This window comes from Carcharhinus amblyrhynchos, chromosome 26 (genome assembly GCF_965287045.1).
Source record: "Carcharhinus amblyrhynchos chromosome 26, sCarAmb.v2.hapA, whole genome shotgun sequence".
Classification (NCBI taxonomy): domain Eukaryota; kingdom Metazoa; phylum Chordata; class Chondrichthyes; order Carcharhiniformes; family Carcharhinidae; genus Carcharhinus; species Carcharhinus amblyrhynchos.
This window is the reverse complement of record NC_137349.1, coordinates 23,031,997-23,047,633: the sequence shown is the minus strand read 5'-3', so window position 1 is coordinate 23,047,633 and position 15,637 is coordinate 23,031,997. Positions and strand designations below refer to the sequence as shown.

General features: G+C 41.0%; 1 long non-coding RNA gene across 2 annotated transcripts in view; it reads right to left on the bottom strand.

The window, feature by feature from the left end:
* The window catches only part of LOC145358851 (uncharacterized), a 57,488-nt gene that overhangs the window by 36,821 nt on the left and 5,030 nt on the right, over positions 1-15,637 (bottom strand). For both annotated transcript variants that reach the window (XR_013889518.1, XR_013889519.1), the window contains exon 2: positions 4,841-4,936. This is a non-coding gene — a long non-coding RNA (uncharacterized LOC145358851). The remainder of the gene's footprint in view (positions 1-4,840; positions 4,937-15,637) is intronic.

The following is a 15,637-nucleotide window of genomic DNA, read 5'->3' as shown; positions in this document are numbered from 1 at the left end:
GTATGACACTGCTCTAATTTCTTTTTCCTTAACATGAGTATTAAAAGCCAAAGGGAAATCCAAGAGAATCCCAATGTATTTTTTAAGTTTGAGCTAGTTGGAGTGCTAAGTCAGTAAAGAAAGTGCCACAGTATTATGAAAATTGAGTTTTAGGAAAGAATAAAGTCCCACTTATTCTGACAATCAAATCAAATCAAATCAAAGCCAAATTCTGTCACCATCCACCCTGCAATTGCCATTGTAAATGTAAATTATTTCCCTGTCTGACTTCAAGAAACACCTCTGAGCCAAGCTTCATGCTGGGATTAATTAAGAGGTATTTTCTTCCCCCATCACTCGTACTTTCCCTTTAAACCCTCTCTGTAGGACTTTCTATCATTACTGGTATCTCCATAGCTATCTAATTGAGAGCAGGTTGTATATGCAGAGCAGGTCCAGACAATCCACTTGTTTAGTATACAGAAACACCATAACTCTTCATAGACACCATCATGTAAGTTGTGTTTCATTTTGTGTTAATTGTGATTCATGCATGTTGTGAGGGGCAGAATTTGTTTATGCACATTGTTAAGATTATAGGGCCCTTTAAAAGAGTCATCTTTAAAGAGTAAACACTGTCAGCCTTTCTACAAGTTGACCTGTAACAAATGTTAAGGTTAATCTTTCTCTTTTTTTGAAATCTGTTCTTTTTAAATTTTTGTTTAACCAGTCTTGGAGGAGTTATCAAGGCCAATGGCTTAAGGAAATGAAATTTGAAACAGCAAGAGGTGGCTGGATTCATCTACAAATCTGCATGACTTTTTGAACAGTAAATAATCCAAGCTATCCATTTTCAACAGTGCCAAGATCAAATTAGACCCATCCAACATGTACCTCCTGTCCTTTAGCCAATCAGTGACATCCAGATTGCTGCCAATATAAACTGGCAAGTGGACTGTGCTCTCTTAATACTAATTTTAGGCTGTCAGTCCAAGACAACACCAAAATGGTAAGCAGGACAAATTGCTAAGTAGAAGGACAGAACACTGAGAACACGTTCACTCATTTATTGGATGCTTCTTCTGCCTCAGAGAAAATAAATGCACCAAGTTCAAAATTATGGCTTTAGGGTCTAACTGTAAATGTAGTGTTACTGTCATAAATATGGGATCTTTAGGTTTCTTCACACAATCCAACACCCTAGGTATATTATCAGGTTTCACCGTTTGGAGCACAATCCATAAAAAACAGCTCAAATAAAAAGACAGAAGGCAACGATGCAAATATTTTATAACTAAGCCTTTCTTCATCCTCTTATTTCTCAGGAAACATTGTCTCCTTAGAGGAATGCCATGCCATAGGTACCTCATCCATATGCTGAAAATGCATAAAGGAGTCTTGAAGATTGGGTATTCTCAACCCAATTGACTCCAGGTGAAGTTGACCTTATCTTTACCTGATGTCTATACCAGTGGTTCTCAGCTATTGTGCTGCAGCATGCTAGCATACCGTGAGGACTCCCTAAGAGTGCAGTGAAAATAGATTCAAAATGATTCAAAATTCTGATTGTGTCTCAAGACCCAGTGAATCTTGGGCCTTCTCCACGTGTGTCTGGGAAAGAGCCGCACACACGTGGTTTCGATTTTTTACATTGATCAGGCCCATAAGTATGATCAACATGACTTTTTAAAAGTTTATTTATTAGTGTCACAAATAGGCTTACATTAACATTGTAATGAAGTTACTGTGAAAATCCCCTAGTTGCCACACTTCAGCGCCTGTTCGGGCACACTGAGGGAGAATTTAGGATGGGCCAATGCATCTAATCAGATTGTGGGAGGAAACTGAAGCACCCAGAGGAAACCCACTCTGACACAGGAAGAACTTGCAGACTCTGCACAGACAGTGACCCAAGCCAGGAACCAAATACAGGTCCCTAGCGCTGTGAGACAACAGTGCTAACCATCATGCTGCCCTGAGCTAAAGATAAAGTTCCCATGTGACTGCGCAAAAATCAAAAACTCAAAAAAAGCACAAAAGCCTTGGGAGAAGCAAGAGATACAGGGAGGGGTTTGAAAAAAGAGAGAGGACAGGGAAAAATTAAAAATGAAGTTATTCCCATAAGAGGGATAGTATAGATGTGTGCCATGACATATATGAGATTGGGAACCACTGATCAACACACATACAAGTCCTGCAAGAGTCACTATCTCAGAACAACTGGCTGTCAAACCTGAAACCCTTTTGCTAGGTACAACTTTGCTACTTTCTGAATAAACATCACTAACTGGGTTTTATTTTAAAAGGTTTTCAGTAATGAGATTGCTTATTTAATCGCCACTAATTAACATTTGATCTCCATAGCATAAGTTATATTACTCTGTGTCTGTCAATCACTGGTATTAATTAAGATCAAAGCATAATAAAAAACAGTGAATACAGACTGAAATTCGCAGCCAGCGATTTCAGCCTGGAAAGATACAATTAGTAATCTTAACACATTTTGAAGGTGCAGCTTGTTTGACTTTGGAAATAAATAAAATGCTATCTTGGTAGCATTACGCAGAGTTGTACATAAAAAGCTCAGGCATTGAGAGACAGTGGTAACACAGCTAGTGAGGAGTTGCCTGAAAGGTAGGCTGCAGTTTCATGCTTGTGATTTCCCAAAACTTGATTCTATTCTTTTGGGTAATTTACGAGTAAAACAAAGCAATTCCCCTCCGTGTCTTAATCAATTTAACTTTTGGTAGGGTTTCATTGTATTCTTATTACATGTACAAGTAAGTAGCTTAATCAGAATCTAACTATGTCACCAATACTGCCGTTATAATTTATCCAATTGCACTACAATATCTAAGCATATGCAGTTCATTAAAATGTGGCATAAACTGCCCAAATGAAGAAGAGTGACTAAAACAGGAATCACACCGTTTGCAGAACTGAACTGGAATTGACTGGCAGAGAGCCATTTGCGTACATTGAGTACATTTGAACTGAGAATGTTGTTTATTTTTATTAATGATTTATGTGAAGGCAATAGACGTTTGCCACTGATGTCATTTTGTGATCCGCAGTGGAAACTATTTTCCAACACATGGCAGGTTTTCAGCCAATCACATCATGTGTATTTCACACAAGTTATATAATATTTTGTTGAACTCACCCACAGAGATGAAAGCCGGTTCTCTTGGCACCTAATTTATCTAAGGGCGTTTAGTGATTAAGATGTCTAAGTGCCTGAAGTTTTATAACACTTGAAAGTATGGTAATGCATTAAAGTAAAATAACTTTTGAATGTGAAAATGAATAATGGGCTGGGAACATGTAAGGAACAAAGTCAACAACAGACATATTTAAGAGGCATAACTAAAGTCTACACTAGATTTTATTTTGAAAATAAGTAGAATGTTATTTAGCACTGATGCCAATGTGCTTTTCTACAAATTAATGCAGCTTGCAATGACAGTATGAGGTGACAGTGAGTGGCAGAGTGTAGTCAGTAATGTCACCATGTTCTGAGATCTCAAGATGGCGCCGGAGTGTGACGACTTCTTGTGAGCTGTGCCCAGCATACCCTCTAATTCTATCTTTTACTCTTCTTCTAAACTTTTAAAACTCTACTCTAACTCTTATCAACTCTTTAACAATGCTCTAATTCTTCCCTGTTGCTATCAGGCTTTTGAATAAGATCATAAGACATAGGAGCAGAATTCGGCCATTCGGCCCATCAAATTTGCTCTGCCATTCAATCATGGCTGATATTTTTCTCATCCCCATTCTCCTGCCTTTTCCCCATAACCTCTGATCCCCTTATTACTCAAGAAACTATCTATCTCTGTCTTAAAGACACTCAATGACCTGGTCTCCACAGCCTTCTGCAGCAAAGAGGTTCATCACTCTCTGGCTGAAGAAATTTCTCCTCATCTCTGTTTTAAAGGATGTTCCCTTCAGCTTGAGGTTATACCCTCTGGTTCTAGTTTTACCTTCTAGTGGAAACATCCTCTCCACACCCACTCTATCCAGGCCTCACAGTATCCTGTAAGGTTCAATAAGATCCTCCCCATGCTTCTAAACTCCAACAAGTATGACCCAGAGTCCTCAACTGTTCTTCATACAACAAGCTTTTCAATCCAGGGATCATTCTTGTGACCAACCTGTGCACCCTTTCCAAAGCCAGCACATCCTTCCTTAGATATGGGACCCAAAACTGCCCACAACACTCTAAATGGGGTCTGACCAGAGCCTTATACAGCCTGAAAAGTACATTCCTGCTCTTGTATTCTAGCCCTCTTGACATGAATGTTGGCATTGCATTTCCCTTCCTAGCTGCCAACTGAACCTGCACATTAACCTTAAGAGAATCTTGAACAATGATTCCTAAGTCCCTTTGTGTTTCTGATTTCCTAAGCATTTTCCCATTTAGAAAATAATCTATGCCTCCATTCCTTCTTCCAAAATGCATAACCTCACATTTTGTCATGCTGTATTCCATCTGCCACTTCTTTGCCCACTCAATTAACCTGTCCAAGTACCCTGCAGCCCCCCTGTTTCCTCAATACTATTTGTCTTTCTACATATCTTTGTATCATCTGCAAACTTAGCAACAGTGTCTTCAGTTCCTTCCTCCAAATCATTAATGCATATTGTGAAAAGTTGTGGTCCCAGCACTGACCCTTGAGGCACAAGCTACCATCCTGAAAAAGACCCATTTATCCCCATTCTCTGCCTTCTGCCAGTCAGCCAATCCTCTAACCGTGCGAGAATCTTACCCTTAATACCATGAGCACTTATTTAACAGTCTCCTATGCGGTACCCTGTCAAAGGCCTTCTGGAAATCTAAATAAATCATGAACGGACCTACCTTATATTAAGTTGATCTTTCTCTATACCCGAGCTATGACTGTAACACCACATTCTGCACTCTTTCCTTTCCTTCTCTATGAATGGTATGTTTTGTCTGTATAGTGCACAAGAAACAATACCTTTCACTGTATGTTAGTACATGTGACAATAGTAAATCAAATCAAATCAAAAAGATGTATCAGCAAGATGCAATTGAGCAACACCAATGAGGCGTCCCATAGAGTCCCATAGAAGTGTCCGCAAGGATACAGAATTTGCCAGCTATAGCCCACAGAGTTAGTTGCACTCTCAGCGAGGTTATTAAGAAGATATACTGAAATGTTTGGGGATTTGTGCTAAAATTGGGAGAGCTGTCCCATAGGCTAGCTAAGCAATAGTCTGACTATTCCCCATGCTCAGAATTATAACTTTTGTCCAATGTCCCAAAATTCTCTATCACACTCTTTGGTAATAGGGCAGGCCTATCAGAGGTTGTCCATATGATGATATACAGGTGGGATGGAGAAAACCTGGGAGTCCTCAACATTGACTCTGAACCCTATGAAGTCTCAAGGTCAATATGGGCATGGAAATCTTCTGCTGGTTACTACCTACTGCCTTCTCTCAGCTGATGAAATTGAATTGGTATTCTTCCATTTTGAACATCTCTTGCAAAATGTATTAAATGTACACTAGGTGGGGAGCTTCAATGTTTATCACCAAGACGCATTATTATTGACTGGTGTGATTCAGGTCCTAAGGAGTTCCTAAGGAGATAGCTACCAGATTAGACATTTGGCAGGTGGTGAGAGAATCAATACATGGGAAAAACCTCTTGACTTCATCTCACCAATTTAACTAATGCAGATGCATCTTTTGGTATTGGTAAGAGTAACCCCTGTACAGTCCTGTGGAGTTGAAATCTCATTTTCAAACTGAAGACACCCTCCATTGTATGGCATTATCTTGGTGCTAAATAGGATAGAACAGATTTAGCAGCTCAAAACTGGGCATCCATGATGGGCTGTAACCTATGGACCATATTGCCATTACCATCATGCCAGGGGAACTACCCTGGCTCAATGAGGAGTGTAGCATTGTATGTCCAAAGCAACACTAGGTATGCCTAAAAATGAGATTCCAGCCTGGCGAGACTGTATCCCTCTGCAAATCTAGTTTAAACCCTCCCCAAGAACACTAGCAAACCTTCCTGCAAGTTTATTGGTCCCCTTGTATTTCAGGTGTAACCTGTCTCTCTTGTACAGGTCTCACCTGCCCCAGAAGAGGTCCCAGTGATCTAGAAATCTGAAACCCTGCCCCCGACACCAGTTCCTCAGCCACATGTTCATCTGCCTGAGCATCCTCCTCTTACCCTCACTGGCACGTGGCACAGAAACAATCCTGAGAATAACATACATGCAAAACAGTGGAAACAGCATGCCAAAGACCAAATTAAATAATCCACAGCCAATGAACCATATCAAAGCTCTGCAATTCTCCTACATCCAATTGTGATTAGTGAAAGATAATCAATAATTAATGAGAGGATGAGGTTCCATGAACATCTGACCTGATGATAGTGGAGTCGAGCATATGAGTGTAAAAGACACGACTGTTGCTTCCAACTATCTTCAGCCAGAAGTGCTAAGTGTATCCATTTTGACCTACTCCTGAGGTCCCACTATCACAGAAGCCTGTCTTAACCCAATTCACCTCACGTGATATCAATAGATGAGTGCAATGAATAGAGAAAAGGCTCTGAGCCTTGGCAATACCCCAGTTGTAGTACTGAAGCTTTTACTCCTGACCTCTAACGTCAGTTAGCCAAGTTGTTCCAGTACAGCTACAATGCAGCTACAACACTGGCATCTACCCAACAATGTTGAAAATTGCCCTGCTATGTATTGTCCACAAAAAGCAGGACAAATCCAATCCAAACAATTATCACACCATCAGCCAGTTCTCAGTTATCAAAGTGATGGAAGGGCTTGACAACACTGCTATCAGGCAGCACTTACTCAGCAGTGATCTGCTCACCAATGCTCATTTTGCATTCCTCCAGGACCATTCAACTCCAGATCTCAGTACAGCCTTTGTTCAAATAATTAAAAAGAGCCAAATTCCACAGATAAGATAAGAGTAAGCATCCTTCACACCAAGGCAACATTTGAACCAAATCTAGCATTCAAGACCCTTAAGAAAGTGGAAGTTAATGGGAATCAGGAGAAAGCTCTCCACTGGCTGGAATCATACCTAGCACAAAACAAAATGGTTATATTTGTTGGAAGCCAATCATCTCAGCCCCAAGATGTCACTGTAGGAGTTCCTCAGGGCAGTATCCCAGACCCAACCATCTTCAGCTGCTTCATCAAGCAGCTTGTCCTTCAACATAACATCAGTGAGGATGTTTGCTCATGATTGCACAGTGTTCAATACCATTCGCAACTCATCAGATAATGAAACATTCTGTGCCTGCATACAGCAAAACCGGAATAATATTTAGGCTTTTGTTGATAAGTAACAAGAAACGTTTGTGCCACACAAGTGTCCAATGAGAGTCAATGTAATTACTTTCCTTTGACATTCAGTGGCAAACCATATCATTGCTATTCAAGTGACCACTATTGACCAGAGATTTGACTGGACCAGTCACATAAAACACTGTAACTACAGGAACAAGTGAAAGGTGAGGTATTGTGTCATGAGTCAGTGATAACCTGACTTTTCAAAGCCTGTCCACCATCTACAAGACACAAGTCATAAATGTGATGGAATACTCTCTACTTAACAGGGTGAATGCAGATCCACCAACACTCAAGTTTGACACCACTGAAGATCAGCACAAATGGATATGATCTGGTGACCATTACGGAAACGTGGTTGCAGGGTGTCAGGGACTGGGAGCTGAATGTCCAGGGGTATCAAGTGTTTAGGAAGGATAGACGGGAGGAAAAAGGAGGTGGGGTAGCTCTGCTGATTAAGGATAATATCAGGGCGATAGTAAGGGAAGATATAGGCTCCAAAGAGCAGAACGTGGAATTGTTGTGGGTGGAGATAAGGAACAGCAAGGGGAGGAAGACGCTGGTGGGTGTGGTCTATAGGCCCCCAAATAATAACTTGGGAGGTGGGGCGGGCTATAAACAAGCGTGCAGAAATGGAACGGGGATAATTATGGGGGATTTCAATCCACATATTGATTGGTTGACCCACGTCAGATGCGGTGGGCTTGAGGAAGAGTTCTTGGAATGCTGCCAGGATAGTTTCCTTGAACAGTGTGTGACGAAACCGACGAGGGAGCGAGCTATCTTAGATCTAGTGTTATGTAACGAGGCAGGAAGAATTAGGGATCTTGTTCTGAGGGATCGTCTTGGGACGAGTGATCATTGTATGGTGGAGTTTTTGATGCAGATGGAGGATGAGAAAGTAGGGTCCCGAACCTGTGTCCTCTGTTTGAACAGAGGGGAGTATGATAGGATGAGAGAGGAATTGGCAAATGTAGATTGGGGGCGCAGATTGGTCAGTAAGACTGCTGAGGAACAGTGGAGAATCTTTAAGATCTTTTTCGGTGCTCAGCAGAAATATATTCCAATGGTAAAGAAGGAACTTAGGAGAAGGGATAATCAGCCATGGTTATCGAAGGAAATAAAGGAGAGTATTGAATTAAAAGCTGATGCGTTTAGAGTGGCTAAATGTAGTGGGCGAGTAGAAGATTGGGAGAGGTTTAAAAATCAACAAAGATTGACTAAGAAGTTGATAAAGAAAGGAAGGATAGACTAAGAAGCTAAACTAGTACTAAATATAAAAAAGGACAGTAAGAGTTTTTACAAATATATAAAGAGGAGGAGGCTGGCTAGAGTGAACGTTGGACCCTTAGAGGATGAGAGGGGGGATTTAGCAGTGGGAGATGAGGAAATGGCTGAGGCCTTAAATAAGTTTTATGCCTCGGTCTTCACGGAGGAAGACGCGAATAGTTTGCCAGATATTAAAGATAGAAGGATGGTAGGAGTTGAGGGCCTGAATGCGATTACTGTCACTAGAGAGGTAGTGCTTGATCGACTAGCGGGACTGATGGTGGACAAGTCCCCAGGACCGGATGGAATGCATCCCAGGGTTCTGAAGGAAATGGCAGAGGTGATAGTAGACGCCTTAGTGATTATTTACCAAACTTCGCTGGATTCCGGGGAAGTGCCAGAAGATTGAAAAACGGCTAATGTTACGCCGGTGTTTAAAAAAGGTAGCAGGCAAAAGGCAGGGAATTATAGGCCGGTTAGTTTAACGTCTGTTGTTGGAAAAATGCTTGAATCCGTCATCAGAGAAGAAATAGCGAGGCACCTAGAGAAGAATTGTTTGATAGAGCAGACGCAGCATGGATTCATTCAGGGGAAGTCGTGTTTGACGAATTTATTGGAATTCTATGAGGATGTGACTAGTACGGTAGACAGAGGGGAACTGGTGGTTGTGGTGTTTCTCGATTTTCAAAAGGCGTTTGATAAGGTACCGCACAAAAGGTTGCTTCAGAAGGTTAGGGGGCATGGAGTCGGGGTAAGGTGTTAGTGTGGATGGAGGATTGGTTGTCTAATAGGAGGCAGAGAGTTGGTATCAATGGGTGCTATTCTGATTGGCGGTTGGTAACTAGTGAAGTGCCGCAGGGATCGGTGCTGGGGCCTCAGCTATTTACCATTTATATAGATGATCTGGAGGAGGGGGCTGAGTGTAGGGTGTCAAAATTTGCTGATGACACAAAGATGAGTGGAAAAGCAAATTGTGCGGAGGGTGTGGAAAGTCTGCAGAGGGATCTAGATAGGCTGAGCGAGTGGGCGAGGACCTGGCAGATGGAGTACAATGTTAGCAAGTGTGAGGTTATCCACTTTGGCAGGAATAATAGTAGGAGGGATTACTATTTAAAGGGCGAAAAGCTGCAGTATGCTACGGTGCAGAGGGACCTGGGGGTCCTTGTGCATGAGTCGCAAAAACCCAGCCTGTAGGTGCAGCAGGTGATCAAGAAGGCAAATGGGATGCTGGCCTTTATGGCGAAGGGGATAGAATATAAAAGCAGGGAGGTCTTGCTGCAACTGTACAGGGCACTGGTGAGGCTGCAGCTGGAGTACTATGTGCAGTTTTGGTCGCCGCACTTGCGCAAGGATATTTTGGCCTTGGAGGGAGTGCAGAAGAGGTTCACTAGGCTGATACCGGAGATGAGAGGGTTGGACCATGAAGAGAGACTAAATAGACTGGGTCTGTACTCGTTGGAGTTTAGAAGGATGAGGGGGGATCTTATAGAGACATATAAGATAATGAAGGGGATGGATAGGGTAGAGGTAGAGAGATTCTTCCCGCTCAGAAAGGACAGCAGGACTAGAGGGCACAGCCTCAAGATAAGGGGGGACAGTTTAGAACAGAGTTGAGGAGGAACTTCTTCACTCAAAGGGTGGTGAATCTCTGGAATTCTCTGCCCGTTGAAGTGGTGGAGGCTACCTCGCTAAATATATTTAAGTCACTGGTAGATAGGTTTTTGGTAGGCAGGGGAATTAAGGGTTATGGGGAGAAAGCAGGAAAGTGGAACTGAACCACTTCAGATCAGCCATGATCTTATTGAATGGTGGGGCAGGCTCAAAGGGCTCGATGACCTATTCCTGATCCTACTTCTTATGTTATTATGTTCTAAGATTAAACAGCCCCCTTGATTAGCACTCCATCCATTACTCTAAACATTGATTCCGTCACCGTGATGTACCATGACTGTAGTGTTTGCCATAAACAAGATGCACTGTAGCAACTCACCGAGGTTTGCACACCAGCATCTTCAAAACTCACAAGCTCTACCACCCGGAAGAACTGGAGAAGCAAGGACATCAGAACACCAGCACATCCAACCCCTCCCTAAGTCACATACCATTCTGACTTTGAAAAAGAACCCTTGATTCTTAATCATTGTTGAGTAAAAATCCCAGGGATCCTTACCTAATAACATGTGGGAATACATTCACACATTGACTCCAGCAGTACAAGAAGATGACTCATCACCACATTCTGAAGAACAATTAGGAATGGACAATAAATTCTGGCTTTGCCAGCTATGCCCACATTCCAAAAATGAGCATAAAACAAAGCTGAACCAAAGATGATAAATAACCTGTCTAAGACAAGAGTAAAGAGTGGATGAATACTTTGTATTGGTAACTGAACTGGTTTCTAGGCTATTCGTGCTCTGCAGACATTTCTCAAGGACATACATTAAACAAAGTGTTTTTTTTTATTGCGCTCCACTTTTGTCATAGATATCTTTAATGTATATCATTGGGTGCAATAGATAGCACAATTGATCTCTAGGTGCAAGAACAAATTGTATGCTGTTCCTGACCTTTGATGCAGAGGACAGTGACCATACACAGCTGGTGTATTTGAACTGGTGGAGGCGTTGCAGGTGTGGTTTCAGTCACTTTTTGAAACAAAATGTATTTATTCCACTGCGTATCAAACCCAAGTGTCATATAAATAGTTTTTTTTTGCTTTCTGCGAAGTGTTAATCATTTGGGTTATTTCTTTGGTGTGACTATTTTTAATGTCACTAATACGGGGTTTCACTATTACATAATAAACCTCTAAAATAGCAAACTGTCTTTTGCCCAGGTATCCTCCATATCTCCACATCTCAGTAACACTCCCCACTCTTTTTCTCTTGTATTCCTTTATCTCAAAATCTGCTCCTTTGTCTCTCCTCTGATCTTTACCGACCTCATTTTTCCTCAGTTTAACCCATAACTTATTCACTGCCTATTTTTCTCTCTCAAACAATGTCTGTTTACCTACCCACCTATCCCTATATCTCTCCCAATACTTTTTCTCAAAAGTTAGCTTGGGAATAAATCTGGGAGTTGCAAAACTACTCCTTATCTCACCACCTCCTACGTAAAATTAATTCCTAAAAGAAAATAATGTTACAACAATAAAAATTATTGCATACAGAAAAGCAACATTTTACAATATGAGCTACCATTATAGTTGTTTGTTCTATATTTATGGTGTTTGAGAGACAATTATATAATACTTTAAGTTATACTATTTTTGCCAAATATCTATATTACCAATTAAATGATATCATACACCTTTGGATTTAAACTAACTATTATCTGTAGTACCAGGCTCCCGGACATACTCTTTTCTACCTTTTTCTGTGGGAGAAATAATACAGAAGTCTGAAAACACACACCAACCAACTCAAGAACAACATCTTCCTTGTTGCCATCAGACTATTGAAAGGCCCTATCACACATTAAGCTGATAATTCTCTTCACCCTGTCAGTAACTGCAGTACTATATTCTGCACACAGTCCTTTTCTACTCCCTCATGTACTCTATGAATGGTAATTTTTATCTGTAATAACTCACAGGAAACAATACTTTTCATTGTATCCCAACACATGTGAAAATAATAAATCAAATCAAATCAATACTATATCACTTGCATCGTTCAACCTCCAACAAATCATTTAATCGTAAGAAATTATCTGGAACTTATTATTCATCGATTAGTGTATAAATTCTTAATGTCCATATGACAATTCTCCGCCATTTTAATTGAAAAATTAAAGCAAATATTTTAAATGGTGGATGGTGGCACAGTGGTTAGCCTCACAGCACCAAGGTTCTGGGTTTGATTCTCGGCTTGGGTCACTGCCTGTGTGGAGTCTGCACATTCTCCCAGTGTCTGTGTGGGTTTCCTCTGGGTGTTCTGGTTTCCTCCCACAGTCCAAATGACGTGCTGATTAGGTTCATTGGCCATGCTAAATTCTCCCTCAGTGTACCTAAACTGGTGCCAGAGTATGGTGACTAGGAGATTTTCACAGTAACTTCATTGCAGTGTTAATGTAAATCTACATGTGACAATAATACATAAACTTAAACTTAAACCACTACTAAAAGACCACAGATCTGGGTTCAGTTCTCGGCTTGGGTCACTGTGCGGGTCTGCACGTTCTCCCGATGTCTGCGCGGGTTTCTTCTGGGTGCTCTTGTTTCCATCCACAGTCCAAAAGATGTGCTGGTTAGGTGCATTGGCCATGCTAAATTCTGTTTCAGTGTACTCGAACAGGTGTTGGAATGAGGCGACCAGGGGATTTTTACGGTAACTTCATTGTAGTGTTAATGTAAGCCTACTTGTAACTAATGAATAAACTTTATTTTACAAGCTTTTACACCTGTTTACCAATATTACAAGCAGAATTAATACCTATTTGAATTCCAGTTGGTTATCTTCAGCACACCAGCTATAAACAAGAAAGCAAATAAGCCATCTGTGTGCCACCAGTGGCATTTGACACTGTTCACCAGAGCAGTGTAGAGTGACCCAGGAAGAGGTGTTGTTTTCTAAATGATGTATCCGTCCTTTAAAAGATTTTCAGCACTATTTTGTACTTCCCCGCAACAATATATCTGAGACTCAGAGTAACTGTAAGAGTTAACTCACAGCCACCCATTCTGCCTCACCATATGTCAGTGAGTTGATGTTCAGCATCGCCACACTGCCAATAATTAGCTTTTCAAATGTAAGTTGAATATTTTTTTTAAATAGCAAGACATTGTTTTCTCCTTGTGCTGCCATTTTGCTCGTATTGACAAAAAAAGGGTAAAAACTACATGAGGAACCTGCAAGGAATTCTTACATTATTCCTACACGTTTTTCATGGAATTATTGGAGGCTCTTTTGAGAGTGCAAAACCACTTAGGTTTCAATCACATTTAAATTGTGTGATCAAAACTATTGACCGGCCCTCTAGCATTCGAGCCCGTCACGTCAAGTTTAGTAACTTCCATTGAGCGATAAATTGACGTGCATGGATTTATAACTATTCCCATAATAAGAAAAATACACTTTCAGTGTAAATTGTGGGGTGAAATTGTAAAATAGTTTCCTGATGATACACAATGGATTAGTGGGCCAGTAGATGTTACCATGGAATTACAATATGTGTAGTCTCTGCCTCAGCTCTAGCATCATGTGTCGTTGCTGCCAAGAGTTAACATTGCTAAGCCTTGCTTCTGAAAGAAAGGGGTTGAAGGTAGGAGAATTAAACCATAACCTGGTGTAGGGGAGGGTGTCTTACTAAGTTGAAGTCATCCCAGAGTGTCCCCATACTGCGTTTGAAACCGACACGGCTTCAAAAAGGTGTTCTGAAGTCGGGGAGTTGGTCATCCAAAGTTGAAATCAGTCCAAGATGTAGGGACACGCATCCCAAAAATGATACGTGCTGAGCATCGTGACTGCTGTAGTATTTCTGTACACAACTGTATTATGAAATGAAAGGGGTGAAGCAGCTAGTAATATATTTTATTATTTATTTACTTGAATCGTTTTGGCTTGACATGAATTCAGTCGCTCTGTCAAGTGGGATTATTATAGAGTATGTTTCAAATCAAAAGCGTTATTAAGGTAAATGAACAAACACCCAGTGCCAGTTACTGAACTCTTCATATCTAATTTTGGGGATTATACCCTTTCTCCTCGTCTCTCAGTTGTGGGTTCCAAGTGTCAATTCTGGTTGAATTCTAATTAGAAAACATTTATTTTTCGTATCCAAGGCAAGCAGAATAGGACCTTAAGACTTTCAATATGACGATTCACCGTGAAATTGATTACATAACAGTTCCATTAAACTCGTTTCATGTCGCGATTGGAATTATTAATTTGTGGGCATTGTACCCCTGGCTTCAAAGAATAAAGTTACGAAATTGGAAAGTAAGGCTTAAGTGTGTTTTTTTTTATTTTTTTAAAAAATGTCAGAATAAATGTGTCTTTATTCAGTCTGATGGCTTCGGTAGTATTGCCTTTAATACTTCACTCGTCTAACTTTCCATGGCAAGCCTTCTGCAAACTCAGTTTAATAGTCACTGTGATAATACCTTTTCACTCCACGAATCTTTCCGATATATGATGAATAACTACAGTTCTGCAGCTAAATATATCAGCCGTAATTCCCCCTCCCCCTCCCCCACCCCACCTCATTAATCGCCAATGAAAGACTGCATCAGTTGTTTATGTGTTTTAAGGATTAATTCTCTTAAAGAAATGTGCGGAACTTTTGAACTTCCCCCACGGGACTTGAGGCCCCAATGTCTGCGCTCTCCTATAATTCTCACTTCTTCCTGAAACTCCATTTTCTCATTCCTATTCCTTAATTTACAGTTATCAATAATTCACGGCGTAATCGTGTTCATACAGCGAACACAGTTTTATTAAATATTCATAGCCGGCAGCTTCAGTGAGAAGTGCTAAAGATTCTTTATCGGCTGTTGTGAATCTAAAGTGATAGAGTCGCGAACTTGAATACAGTACGTGCCAGTCCCGCATGCTAAACACGCAGCGGCCCTCGAATTAACATTGCTTTCTGAGCTGCTCTGTTTAAATATTTATTGAGGTTTTACTGGAAATATTTGGGAGCACTTACAGTACTTGGATTGTGTTTCCGGATCCTGCCCTTCTCTCCATCCCCCCCTGTCAAAAGTTGCCCGTCCCTCCTTCTCTGCTGGTTACCGTTTTTTCCAAACCTGCCGTCAGCTGCCCCCTCCCCCAGGGGAGTCATGGTTATTTTATAAATTGTCTAAAAACTTGGGCTGCTGTTAATCCCACCTCCTTCACACCCCGCAACTCCGATTATCCTCTTTGTAAATAAGTTCGTTAAATCCACTGGTTGAAGTACAGCACATCTGAGTTAAGCAAGGGACCTTCTTCAACTGGACTATGTCGTCTAGAATGCGGAACTTTGAAGTTAACAAGTACATTATTTGACTCCAATATCTGAATCACGTCGTGACCTTA